The sequence below is a fragment of the Clinocottus analis genome, unplaced genomic scaffold (genome assembly GCF_023055335.1).
Source record: "Clinocottus analis isolate CAN_PGR_092001 unplaced genomic scaffold, fCliAna1.0.p SCAF_7, whole genome shotgun sequence".
Taxonomy (NCBI): Eukaryota; Metazoa; Chordata; class Actinopteri; order Perciformes; family Cottidae; genus Clinocottus; species Clinocottus analis.
In genome coordinates this window covers 14677883-14691131 of record NW_027176229.1, presented here as the reverse complement: position 1 = coordinate 14691131, position 13249 = coordinate 14677883, and the positions used below count along the sequence as shown (strand labels likewise).

The following is a 13249-nucleotide window of genomic DNA, read 5'->3' as shown; positions in this document are numbered from 1 at the left end:
TCCTCTCCGGCTGGTAAAATAAGGGCCCTCTCGTTAAAAGCACTTTACCTGTGCTCCCTTTATGGATCATTGCTCTCATTAAACAGATTTGGGGTTACCTGCAAAATCACAATTACTCCAAGCACTAACTGTTACTGGGCACAAGGTTTAAGAGAGTAAGAGAAATGTTTCTGACATTTCTTTTTATATCTCTCTTTGAGCTTGGAGGAGAACACATCAAAAGGTGTAAGGTGAAGCATAAACTAAGCTCAACCTCAATGGGGATTGATTTTAAAGATGTGAAGAACTGAACTGAACCTGAAATCACAGCCACATTTTTTTTTTAACTTCATCATAGATTTTTAATATTATGGTCTGCTGGGAACAATATTTAACAGAATGTTTTGCTCTAGAATAGTAACTGGAGCACATTCTTGCCCTTATGTGACCTTCATGAAGTACTTCAATATGCAACACACATCATTGTGTGTCTGTGTCAGTTTGTGTGTTTATCTGGGGAGTGCTGTATATGTACCAGTCTGTCGAGAACACCCCCTGGGTCTTACTGCACAATGCCAAAATGAGTGCAGGAAAGATACTTTCATCTGCTAACCACAGATATCCTACTGTGTGTGTGTGTATGTGTGTGCGTGTGCGTGTGTGTGTGTATGTGTGTGTGTGTGTGTGTGTGTATGCATGAGTGTGTGTATATGTGTGTGGGTGTTTGAGGGCATATGCGCATGTGTTTGTGTGTCTGTAGTGTTTATCTGAATGGTAACGGAGGAGATATGTCACCTTAGGCTCTGCAACACAGAGGAGAAACATAATTTTTGCATTACAGATACCGTAACTGTTCTTAATTTGACACTTAATCATATAGATTTAACAATATTCAAATTACTGTGTACACTTTGCATCAACTGCTCCTCGGATAAAGATAAACCTCTTTAAAACTCATCGCTCCTCTGTGAGTAACCTGCTAACTGCCTCAGGTAAAAAGAACAATATTAAGTTCATAAATGACCAAAAGAAACCAGATCGGGGATTTTCAAGATGCGTCTTAATGTGCTTGTGTTTTTTCAGAAAAATAGAATATACAGTAAGCACAGCATTTCGCATTCTGAGTGTATTTGTGAGCATGCATGTGGTTGCACTCACTGCTACGGTGTTTGACTGTGTGGTTTTACCGTACGTGTGAGGGCCTCTCCCGGTGACAGCCTAGGGCAATAGCACAGGATGTAATCCCATGTATGCCTCCAGTCTCTTAGCTGCCTGCGTAGATGTAGAGGAACGTTTTAGCCCCTGCAGTGTGCCGTAGGGCACAAGTGCTCACCCTCCTGTACTGCTAACAGACAGCCGCTGCCTGGTGCAGTTTCAACACAGTTTCCTCCAAGCTTTCACCATTTGAGTGTGACTCTTTCTACACTCTACTTGTGTGGCACAGTTACATTTGCAGCAATGAGAGACGACTGAAGGAGGGATAAATTGACTTGCCATTATATTAGAGTATGCACACTGTCTGGAGGTGAAGAGCTCTCTCTTGCTTGAAAATCAAATCATCTACTTAATGTATAGCCTTATCTTGATTGGCACTTGGTAAGAACTATCGGAAATAAAACACGCTTACAGTAGAGCCAAATGTCATGTATTGTTTGAAGTGTGAGAGTGAAGACAATCCTTAGTGCTCAATTCAGGCTCCATGACAGACAATCAAATTCCATTTGACAAATGAATTCAAGAAAACGGTCTGACATGAATAGCTTTATTCAGTAGGTGCATAGATAGAAATCCTATTGCTTAAAATAAACATCAAGGGAAGTTATGTTCTTAAAATAGTTGAAGCAGATTTTCTGGTGAAACAAAAGCTACACAAGCATGATTAGTAGGAAAAATGTGCCTGTTATTTCTGTCTAAATCTCAAAGTCGTGCTGCATCAGTGGTAGAATCCCATGTCTGACACTGTAGGATCGTCCTATACAAATTCTGCTGTTGGGTATTGATACTCCACCCCTTGGAAGTAGCAAATTATAAGTGAGCCCACTAATCTGGGTCTTGCATCTCTTCTGAATTTTTAATTATGTGAAGTAAAACTTATGATCAATATCCAGACGCTGATATCATGGAATTTAAACATGTTCAGCCAAACTGTATTACACATCATTGCTTTTCATTGGGAGTGAATGTATAGCAGAAATGCCTTCACTCTTTTACATGACCGATGTTATATAATCACACAGCGCTGTCAAGATGTTGAATTGATATGATGGAAAAATTGTATTTGCTTGTTATTGTCACTGACGCTTTTACCATTTGCTGTGAAACCTCTTATAGCCTATTTCCTTTCTGTCAGTGTCCTTATCCTTTCAACTGGTTTATTATTACCACGGCCTGACCTCCTGTGGTGTATATTGAGAGTTCTGATGAGGTTGTCGAGGAAGGTTGGAGGAGTGACAGGTGGTCTTGATGATAACTATCTATCTACCCCCTTCCATCTCACCATGGTGCAAGTCTCCACCACTGATCTCATCTCTGATGTCCACAGTTGCAACAGAACACAGCAGAAAGTTAGATCAATAGGTGTCACAATCAATAGGTCAGAATGTGGAATCACTGAAAGGTCAGCGCCAATCGATTCCCTCGTTATTCCACTGCAACCTCTCTGCTGTTGCGTGTTGGTCATTAACTATGAAACCCTGCTGGATGACAGCTCCCCTGCCTGCTTTTAGTAACGTCAACTAATCCTTATTATGAGTGCCGCTCTGGCTGGAGGGGCAGGCAACGACATTTCTTCATCTGAGTGTGATGTGTTATGTTATAATATGATATCTTCCTGGCTCTCAAACCCCTGACCTGTCTCTCTGTGAGACAGTTTCTCGTTAGGAGAAAGTCAGCCTGCCCCCTGCTGCATGTAGCCACTACCATACAACCATCATTACTGAGTGACAATGCTGTATGTGGCTGCCACACTGCAAGGTTCTTGGACCAGCATTCTTGAACTCCAGGAGGCTATCCTGGAGCAGTATGTGGTCCAGATTATGGACCTTACACCACTCAACAGCCTTAGCAAGACATCCACGTGAGTTCTCAGTTCAGCAGGGGGAGAGGATAGGAACACCTGGTTGAGCTGAATCTGATTTTCACCTCTGTCTGGACTGAGAAATGATGTGTCATTGGGGTGACCAGCTTATGTGAAGTACAGTGTCTCAAGGAATGCAGCCATTCTGCATGTTTAAGACATAGTAAGTGATAGAGGAGTGACTCGTGTCCCAGAATTCGCTGCATACTTACATCACTTAATTTTACAACATACCAAAGAAGAGAAAATAAAATAAAAAACAATTTGAACAAATTGAAAAATGGATACTGACACTTATGTTCAGAGCTAAAAAAAAAAATCAGGCCAGTGCCGTGGCAAAGCAACTACACGGCTCTCTTTTGACCCTCTAAACCCGTTTTGTCCAGCACTTTTTCCCTGAAATGGCATTAGCATAAATCTCCAGCCCATAGAGGTAATGATGGCATGAAATTATGGTTGCCTCAGCAGACCTTATTCCCCTCTGTTCTCCCTCCCTCTGGGTCCAAGGCCCCAGCCTTCGACTAAGACCATATCCCATGCCTTCTTTCTCCCCTTCCTCTCCCTCTCTTTTCCTTTGCCTCCTAGTTCCATTCAAAGGGAATGTGTAACTGAATTCGAAATTGAGTGCCCTTCTTTCAAGGACCACAGCTAATGAGACGTTTTGCCTTGAAATCCAGGCTGGATGGGGGGGAGACCCTGATGGGCAAAGCCTGGAGATGATAGCCACCCTGTATTTCAGGTGTAAGGTTGTCCAGATCTCTTACTGCTGAGAAGGAAGGGTAAAGGTGTGTCTATACGTGTGAGAAATAAGGACAAGCCTTTATAGTATGAGCATCCTTCTCTGGGTCACCGGGGGCTGCTATTGTGAATCTGAAATAGTATGCTTGATGTTATCTGGATTTATGAGCAATGAAAAGACAGACTCCAGCTGGGCCTCCCCGTTTGCATACATGTAAGCTATGGTGAAAAAAAGAGAAGCCCATAAGGGTTTGGAGAAAGATAGTTGACAATTAGATTGATACGGAAGAAAGTACACTGGAGTGGGTCAGGGAAGGATGGACTGTGAGAGATGGAGAAGAGAGCCAAAGACATGGAAAAGAGGTCTGGCCCATAGAAACAGGTATACTTGACAGTTTGCGGTCCAGGGATCATCCGAAAGACGCCGCATGGGTGAAATGATGAAAGGAATTGAGAGATTTGCGTCCCAGGGTTTCCTACGTTTCTCCGTTTAATCAAGGGCCCTGAGGAGAGAGCCATGCCGCCTATGGGCCCCTGGCTGCTGCTAGCCAATGTCATGCTAATGAAAGAGGCTCAGGGTGTGAATAGAGAGGCTAGCTTGTTACCAGCGTGCTAATTAATGCATATGGCAGGGGTGTGCGTGTGAGTGAGGGTTTTATGCATTTTAATGAGGTCTCTGTGTATGTGTGGGTGTGCCTGTCGGGTTGACAGGGATTTGAGGCACGGAGTGAGACGGAGGTGCAACCAGGTTTAAAAATATGGGCTCAAGGGTGCAGAACGCAGCAGAGTATAGAAATCATTTGTTGGGAATTACCTTAAGTCGAGACTGACTTGAGAATGCCGCCAACATCGTCTTACTGCTCTTATGATGTTTATCATTTTAATCAGCTTTATAGTTATAAAGCACACAAGGGCTACAGTAGACTGCATTGGCATGCAACCAAAATAGCACACAGATTCTGAATATGTGTAAACTGAGCAAGAACTGCACAAAACGCTATTTTATTACTGCTTGTATTATTATTATTAAATACATATAATCTAATTAACTTCATCTGTTGCAACCTACACTGCCTCAATCCTTGTGTGGTGGAAACAATCCTGTCTGATTTACATTCTCGCCACTACATCACAATGTCTGTCATGTCCCAAACGACATGATAAAAAATCATCCTTGGAGATCTGGTCAGGGCCTCAGCCCAGAGAAGCCTTTCTGTCTACCCGTGGTTCTCAAAGACCAATAGATGAGGAACTTGTGGCTGGCCATAGGCACAGCCTTTGGCTCTTGGCAGCAGCATTGTTCTGAGTTGTTTGCATTAGACAAAGAAACGCCATTGTTTCACGTGTCACCTAGACAAGACGTAGGGGTGAGTTGCGTGTCAGGACAAAGAGAAGACATCAAAGTTCATGACCTTTTAATTTGCTGGAGACCTCTCCCACAGACCACTGCGTCGGTCGTACAGGCCCCACTCTGTGATTTGGGGCTCTATCAATCTCAATGGTATTGACAAGGGATATGTTTGCTAGATTCAACTTGACGGATGTAACCCAGGAGGAAAATCCATAAGTACAGGTTTGTTATAATATGCCAACATGTATAAAAAATGATTTTCAATATGGTGGCTGAGATAATTTAGGTAAAATGTTGTGAGGTTATATGGCATGTGAGATAATTATTACAAGGTCGTATATGTTGTATTGTCATCTGTGGAGAATTTAAATAATTTTCTAGACCATCAATATTAATATCTCAGAGGATGTGACCCAGTACAGACATGATACACTCATGAAATATTCTCTCCTTGCTCCTCATCAATCAGTTTATGTACAATTCTGAACAGCCACTTGGAGTTTTAAGTTAAGGTCTTATCTTTTGCTCCCACAAAGTCAAATATTATTTATTAACAGTAGATGCATATAAACGTCCTTCAATTAGTTGCAACATCATGCGTTTCTGTTCTGTTCTTTTTCAACAGTAATCTCATGTGAAACACAGTGTACTGAACAACAGAAAATACTGTAGGTTGTTGTCTCTCTTCATGAGAACTACATACACCGGAGGTCTCTGTGTTTTGTTCCACCAGTAGTGCCGCTCACATCCCATCCCACCCCCAACCTTGTCCACCCTGTAAAGTGCCATTATAAAAATGTCAAGGGGTCCCTCTCTCGTCCTGCCTGTCAAAATCATGTGCCATTATGCAAATCAATGTGTGAACACACACACTCAAAGATTTACATAGGCTATATGGGCCACAGGCAGTGGTGAATTCACATGATGACAGAATTAATCCAAGAGATAGGCCTACATAAACTGCATATATACATTTATGAAAATGAGGGAATATTTTACATTTGTCGTTGAAGATTAAAACATTATTGCTGCATTAACATGTATGTGGCGTCTGTGTCTCAGGCGGTAAAGCGAGTCGTGCACTAATCAAAGGGTTGACAGTGAATGTACATGTGTTTTGGGCCAGGCACTGAACCTCAAGTTGATCCCGTTGGACTGACCAGCATCTCGCATGGCAGCTACGTTGCCATCGGTGTGAATGGGTGAATGAGAGGCACATTGTAAAGCGCTTTGTCAAGACAGGTAGAAAGGTGCTTTCTACTGTAAGTGCAGTCCATTCAACACTAATTTGAATGACGCAATTATTTTTTTTTTATCTCTGCCCAGGAGCTGTTTGCCAGCATTTTGCCATTTTATATATATATATATATATATATATATATATATATATATATATATATATATATATATATATATATATATATATATATATATATATATGAAAAAAACATATCTGTTTGGCCTCCACTTCAATTCAGGTCAGTCAGACACATGCTCAGATCTGGATATACTCTTCAAGCAAAGAGGATTTTCCTCCATTGATACTTTTTATTGAAGAGATCATACTAAATGGTCCAATGCCAGTAGCCTCTTAAATCTGGTTCAATGTGATATTCTCAGTGACTATTATGTAGAAGTGCATATGTGATTTTATCCTTTTACATTTCTTAACTCTTTCCTCTTTCACTGGTCTTAAATGTCTGTGTTTAAATGCAGTGTCTGAAGTGGTTGAGCAGTTTCGCAGAAATGGAAAAAGTGTGCGTGAGAAACGAGGGAAAGAGAGACATAAAAGGTAGAAATATGTCACTTTTGGTCAAAAGTGTGAATGTACCAGAAGTGGAAGCCAACCTGATAATGTAACCATTTGGCAGGAGGCTCATTATAGCCATTTACTATGACTTTCAGTGCATTCCTTCTTAAGGCCTAATGCCAGAGGTCCTCCTTATTGAGAACAAGTGAAAGGAGTTATGTGTATCCCTCTGGTGCACCTACACGATACAAATTGTAACATTATGGAAAATCAAGAAAGGGCAGATAACTTCACTGCTCTATGACACATCAGGGTATCCATTAGCAGCAGGAAAAGCACAAGTGAAGAAGACCGGAAGAAAGAGAGAATGAAATAGAGACGGGGCCTTCTGTTTTGACAGCCCTGAACCAGAATATTGCTCCATTGTTTGTTTCTCAGAGCAAAGGAGTCATGGATGTGGTTTGAGTGACAGTGAGTCCGATGTATGCTGACATGTGGAGCTGCTTCACATTTCCTCTAATTGCTCCGCATAGCCCGAGCTTGGCACACATGTAGAGCATGGTAAGAGGCGCCTCTTTTTAGGTCGAAACAGAGGGTGCTGTGATTTGGCATACAAAGAGAAAAGGAGGCACAAGGAGGGGGGCAAGAGCAAGAGGAGGAGAAGTGCTTGAAGAGGAGGCATTCTATTATTCCTGATAGACTACTCTGAAGGACAGAGAGGTGATGGCCTTGCTTGTACAACTCTGTGGCATAATGACATCCTGCATTAAATCTCTGGCCAGTTGAAGCATAGATATAGTGCCCCCACAGCAGATATATGGCATCAGGTGCATCCTACCAGGCACGTGTCATAATGCACGCTATAGTGCTTGTTGAAATAACCAAATGTATAAACAAAGAAGGGGATGTGAGGGGCAAGATACGGCGGCATACATAGCGTCAGTTTTGATTCATGGTGTGCTGAAAAGCACTGAGATTGGAGGAAATCCTTGCAAGGGATAGAAAAAAAGCCTCTATCCTTGCTGATGCTATTTTAATTAAATAGTTGCTAGGTTACATCGTGCAGAACGACAGGGGTGGGTGGTGTGGCATCGGCACCCGGGCGAGGGGAATGACGTGTGTGTGTGTGTGTGTGTGCGTGTGTGTGTGTGCGTGAGTGTGTGTGCGTGTGTGTGTGTGTGTGTGTGTGCGTGAGTGCGTGAGTGAGTGCGTGCGTGCGTGTGTGTGTGCGTGTGTGTGTGTGTGTGCGTGTGTGTGTGTGTGTGTGTGTGTGTGTGTGTGTGTGAGGGGACATGTCCCTGAACAATGAAAGCACATCCCTTTTTTCCACACCCAAACTATAATAAGGATTTCAAATGTGAGACATATTGACGTGGAATACAGTGAGAGAGATTTTACACTCTCTAAAACTCTCTGTAGCGCTCTTCCCATATTCCTATTTTATTTTTCTCTCTTAGATCAGAGTGTGGGGGGAAGCCCCCTTTCATCTCTGTGACAGTGCTTTTCACCTCCACTGGTGACTTACCGAGGACTACTGCTCCCATTGCACCATGGGATGCCAGGCAGTGGAGAATGCCACTGGCCTGTGTGCCCTGGCAACCACTTCTGCTTCAGATACCCCCCTTCCCAACACACACACACACACACACACACACACACACACGCACACACAGACCCACACACACACACACCTCCAGTCTCCTTCAGCTCTCCACTCCCAGCCTCCATCCAAGACACTGACCACACAGAAACCCAGACAAGGTACTGATGGATGGGGTTAGAGACAGCAGAGTCCCTTGATGTTGGAAATAAATCTGACAGGCCCTACTGGATAAGGCCAAGCATAATCTTTTGGCATTGACTTCAGGCTGAAGGGTGTGTGTACGTGTGTGTAGGTTTGTCCTTTTTTTCCTACACCCTTTTCTTTAATTTCCTCACCCTCCCTCATCTCAGCCTCGTCCCTTCTTTCCACCTCCTCTCCTTCCCTCTTTGCCAGCAGAGATAATGCCATAATTTACAGCCATGTATTGGAGAAGGGGAATGGTAGTTGCTTTTCTTGCGAAATATGGATTCAGCACTACCAGAAAATAGGCATTCTGTAAGAAGATTAAAAGAAATACCTTCAAAAGGAATTATGCATTTTTATGTTACTCTATGAGTTTATGTTTCTAATGAAAGACAGCTAATTATATTTCCCTTTTAGCACATTAGGGGTAATGTGCTAAAAAGGGATATAAGTATCTGTCTTTCATTAGAAGCAAAATTGATAATGATCAAAGTGTGCTTTTTCTATAGTTGCTCTTGAGTCAAATATTGCCGGGTAAAAAAAATAAAAGTTAGTAAATCAGTTTTCCTCCAATGTCTCCTGAGTGCATATAGAACAAAAGTCTTTTGCACAAGAAAAAAAAAACATCCACTCTTGATGCATATACAGCATGAATATGTATTCCATGCCTCAGTCACAAACATATATTTCTCTTTTTACCTTCACTTCCATGTCTCCCCAGCAGACAGTGCAGTAAAGAAGACTGGAGCAATGCGTGTGCTTCTGCACCAAGAGAAGCCGGAGCCTGGTGTCCAGGAGCCAGTTTCCCCTTGGGACTCCTCTAAAGGACTTGTTTCCGTTCTCCGTGGTTGGCAGCAGGTCACAGCACAAGGTCAAGGGTCGCTTGAAGCAACACAATGTCAATGTGTGACCTTCTCACACACAAACAGGATCACACGACAAATTAACTCTCTGAACTCTGTCACGTTTTGAATTTTGTTGACAATATTACTTATTTTATGGTAATCACCTTATTTAGTTTCTGCATTTGGCTTCCTATTACTCTCTAAAAAAAAAGTTAATCTATGTCTCATCTAAAATAAAAATATAGACATTCTTGCTAAACATTGTTTTAGATGCATATGTTATTGCAAGAAAATGCAATTCAGGGAAAAAAATAGCATTATGAATTATTTTCTCTTTACCAAGTCAAATCTAACAGACTGGGGATCACAGTGTAAACAATAATGTGACAGACAAATAAAGACCAAATAATATTCTACTGCTGAAATGACCCTTTATGGTCACAGACTACAGTCAGTGAAACACAATAGTGTTTGTGCATATTATTAAAGTAATTTTAAACATGTCCATTTTATTTCTATCTTCCAAAGATGTACATCAATATCATCACACCTTATCTGTTAGGGAAGTATTCACAATCATGCAGGAACCATTCACGGTATTCTCTGGCACAAGATAACTGGCAGAAATATCTTCCTTTATCCAGAGTAATGTTGCAAATGTGCCACCTTCTTTGCAATCATTTAGCATTTCCTGAAAACAGCACAGAGTTGCATTGTCTTAATTAGAACATATATAGCAATTTGGGGTTGAAGTGCTTCGTGAATACAATGTGCATCATTAGCCTAATAAAATATAACGCTGAAAATGAAGTCTGTTGGACTTGAGGCACGCAGAACAACATGATCCCTGAAGCAAAATGAGGCTTTTCTGTGTGAGTGTACATGTGGATGTACCCCTACATCTATATATCTATAGATCTATAGATATATATATATATATATATATATATATATATATATATATATATATATATATATATATATATATATATATATATTGTAAAAGTGTATTTGCTAGAGTGTAGAATCCCAAAGGAGGCGATAATAGAAATATGTTTGTTACTGTATCAATTATTTCGTTAGTATGGAACTAAAAACTCTGCAAAGAAAAATGTGATGTAGTGTGCGGCTCCTTTGTACTAGTTTGAGCACCACATTCACCAAAGTGCATCAAAGTGTCAGCAATTGAAACATAAAAAATGGATGAGGACAATGGTGCAATTCTCACAATTTTTTTTTCTAATAAACTGTCAATCAAACTGCCCCATGAATGACACTAATATCATATGATGCATCATTCCATATCAAAGATCTCATCGATGCTCGTTCCCCCTTTGGCTCGATCTGAGGCCTGTCCTCCCCTCTTATTATTACCATCATCATTCGGACATGAAAGGAGAGAAACAAGTGCTGCACCATTGCCAAGGAGAAACCTTGATCTTAGAGCATTTGCATTCGTCACCTTGTTCCACTGGATGTGTGAACGCGTTACCAAGGTGCTCTCTGATTGGATGGCACTGAAAAGCTGCCGTTCTGCTAATGCTCAAATCCCCTTCCCCCTCCATACACTGTCACACTCAGTTGGTGGCACTAGGGGGCAGTCCACTCTGTTGGTTGTTATTGGGAAGGAGGCATATACAGTAAGAATTTCATCAAAGGAAATAGGACACAACAAGAGTGAAAAGGTATATATGCAAGTTAATTAATGAATTAATGTTGAATCCTTAGTATTATCTGTGAGGCTAATGTCTTGCTTTTTCAATATGAAAGACATTAAACGGTGGTACACTATGGCAAATTAATTTGGAATGTACCATTAATTTGTTGTCACAGTTGAGAACAGTTTTCCACAAAATGAGGGATTACATATAAAAGACACAGAACATCAAATTAAAGTTGCTTGGCGGGTGAATATTCCTACAGAGCAGTGCTAAAGTCAAACACATCTTATTAATACACCATGAGGGAAGTGATACAATCAGGTAGCTCCCTGTAACAATAGGCTGATCTAAAACTGTTAGTGGGCAGGCCTGTGCTTGAATGTATTAATACTGTGTGATGCTTGAATGAATGATCAGCTGCAGACAGCAGTACCCAGTACATTTCACTTTAATTCAAAACTATTATTTAAAAAATAAAGGCCAAGATGTATTCAGAATAATGAAACTAAACATTTAACCTAAAAAAGGTGCAAATGTCACTTTTGGTTTACATTTAAGCGTCAAAGAGAAGCAAATCATCTACGCACTGTATATGTATTTATATATACACACACACACACACACACACACACACACACACACACACACACACACACACACACACACACACACACACACACACTTTGAGCTGTAGCAGTTTGTCTGTGGTATATTGTCTATCAGATGGCTGCTGATGAAGCGTGGAAACCTCAAAGGAACAATATTCATCTGGAAATTAATTTATGTAAGAGCAGTGGTGATTAGCACGAGAGCAGTCAGTCATTCCATATTTCCAGTACGAGGCAGCGGAGCTCAAATCTGAACGCAGACGAGATTTAAATGTTCTTTACTTTGCGAGTATCTGTTTCTTTCCTCCTGCTTCGCACTAGTAACTGGTGCATGTTCAACTCAATTAGGTAACAACACACAGACAGCTTTATGAATGAAGTATATTTCCTATATGTTTAGATGGGAGTGATGAATGGGTTTGCATCAGTGTGAGTGTTACAGAGGGATAACACGGACTAGAGAAAAAATAAAATGTGTCCTCTTCATAGATGTGAATTCCTATGTATTATGAAATATGTACTGTATGTTATGCTCTTCTATGTAACTGACAGATAAACATAGATTCATATAACACTGTATGATACACTTTGTCTGTTTCAAATAAAATCACAACTTGTACTTTTTAATCTACATAGTTATTGATTGTTCTTTCCTAAACACAACCTTCTCACTATAGAAAATGCTTGAATGCTTTGTGAATTGTTCTTGTATGTTTTATGCTGCTTTCTGGAATGAATAGAAAATGTGCTAAATAAACTGAATAACTATGACCTCCGTTTTTCAAAACACTTACATGTTTTGTGTTACCTTCTCAGCTGTAACTATGGTCATGAAAAGACAATAATAATAATTGCATTCGATTTAAAGAGCTAAATGCTATGCTCAACCAATCTGTAACTGTCACTCAATTCAGCAGGGGGGGCTTTTCTGTTTTTTTTTAAATCTTAGTCATGATTTGGATATATTGTAAAGCAAGTAAAAAATAAAAAATATAGTAAAAAGAATAAGCAGGTCAGAGGAGCTCAATGTAAAGTCCTCTCTTTTGGGCCATTCATCATACTAGGTCAGGTCAGTCATGAAGTATGGCTGCTGCCTCTTAACATCGACATGAGGGTGGGATCACTTCTGTGTCCCACAGAAAGCACACGATTAAAGCGCCACCCCTCCAGAAGCTGCTCAGTTCTCCTGGCTGTGATGTGGATGTTAGAGTGGGGGTCTCTGCTCTCCTCCCTGAAGCGGAGCTCCACGCCACTCTATGGAGAAGGGACCTTGTGAATAGACCCCACTCCAGAGGAATAAAGGAACCTCTCCACTGGTTTGTTTTGGAAGCTGTCTTATTGATCTGTCTACCTACGAATGAATGAATCGGCCCAGTTTTTTCCGCTCATGTGGACAATGGCACTCAAGGCCTGTATTGGCTGATGCTATTCCCAGAGAATAGCTTGCATTGACAG

The 13249-nt window shown here is 41.0% G+C and overlaps 1 long non-coding RNA gene across 1 annotated transcript in view; it reads left to right on the top strand.

Moving 5' to 3' along the window:
• LOC137779176 (uncharacterized) overlaps positions 1 to 10398 on the top strand; it is a 32611-nt gene extending 22213 nt beyond the window's left edge. The window contains exon 4 of the long non-coding RNA XR_011077040.1: positions 9405 to 10398. This is a non-coding gene — a long non-coding RNA (uncharacterized lncRNA). The remainder of the gene's footprint in view (positions 1 to 9404) is intronic.
• Positions 10399 to 13249: the final 2851 nt, after the last annotated feature.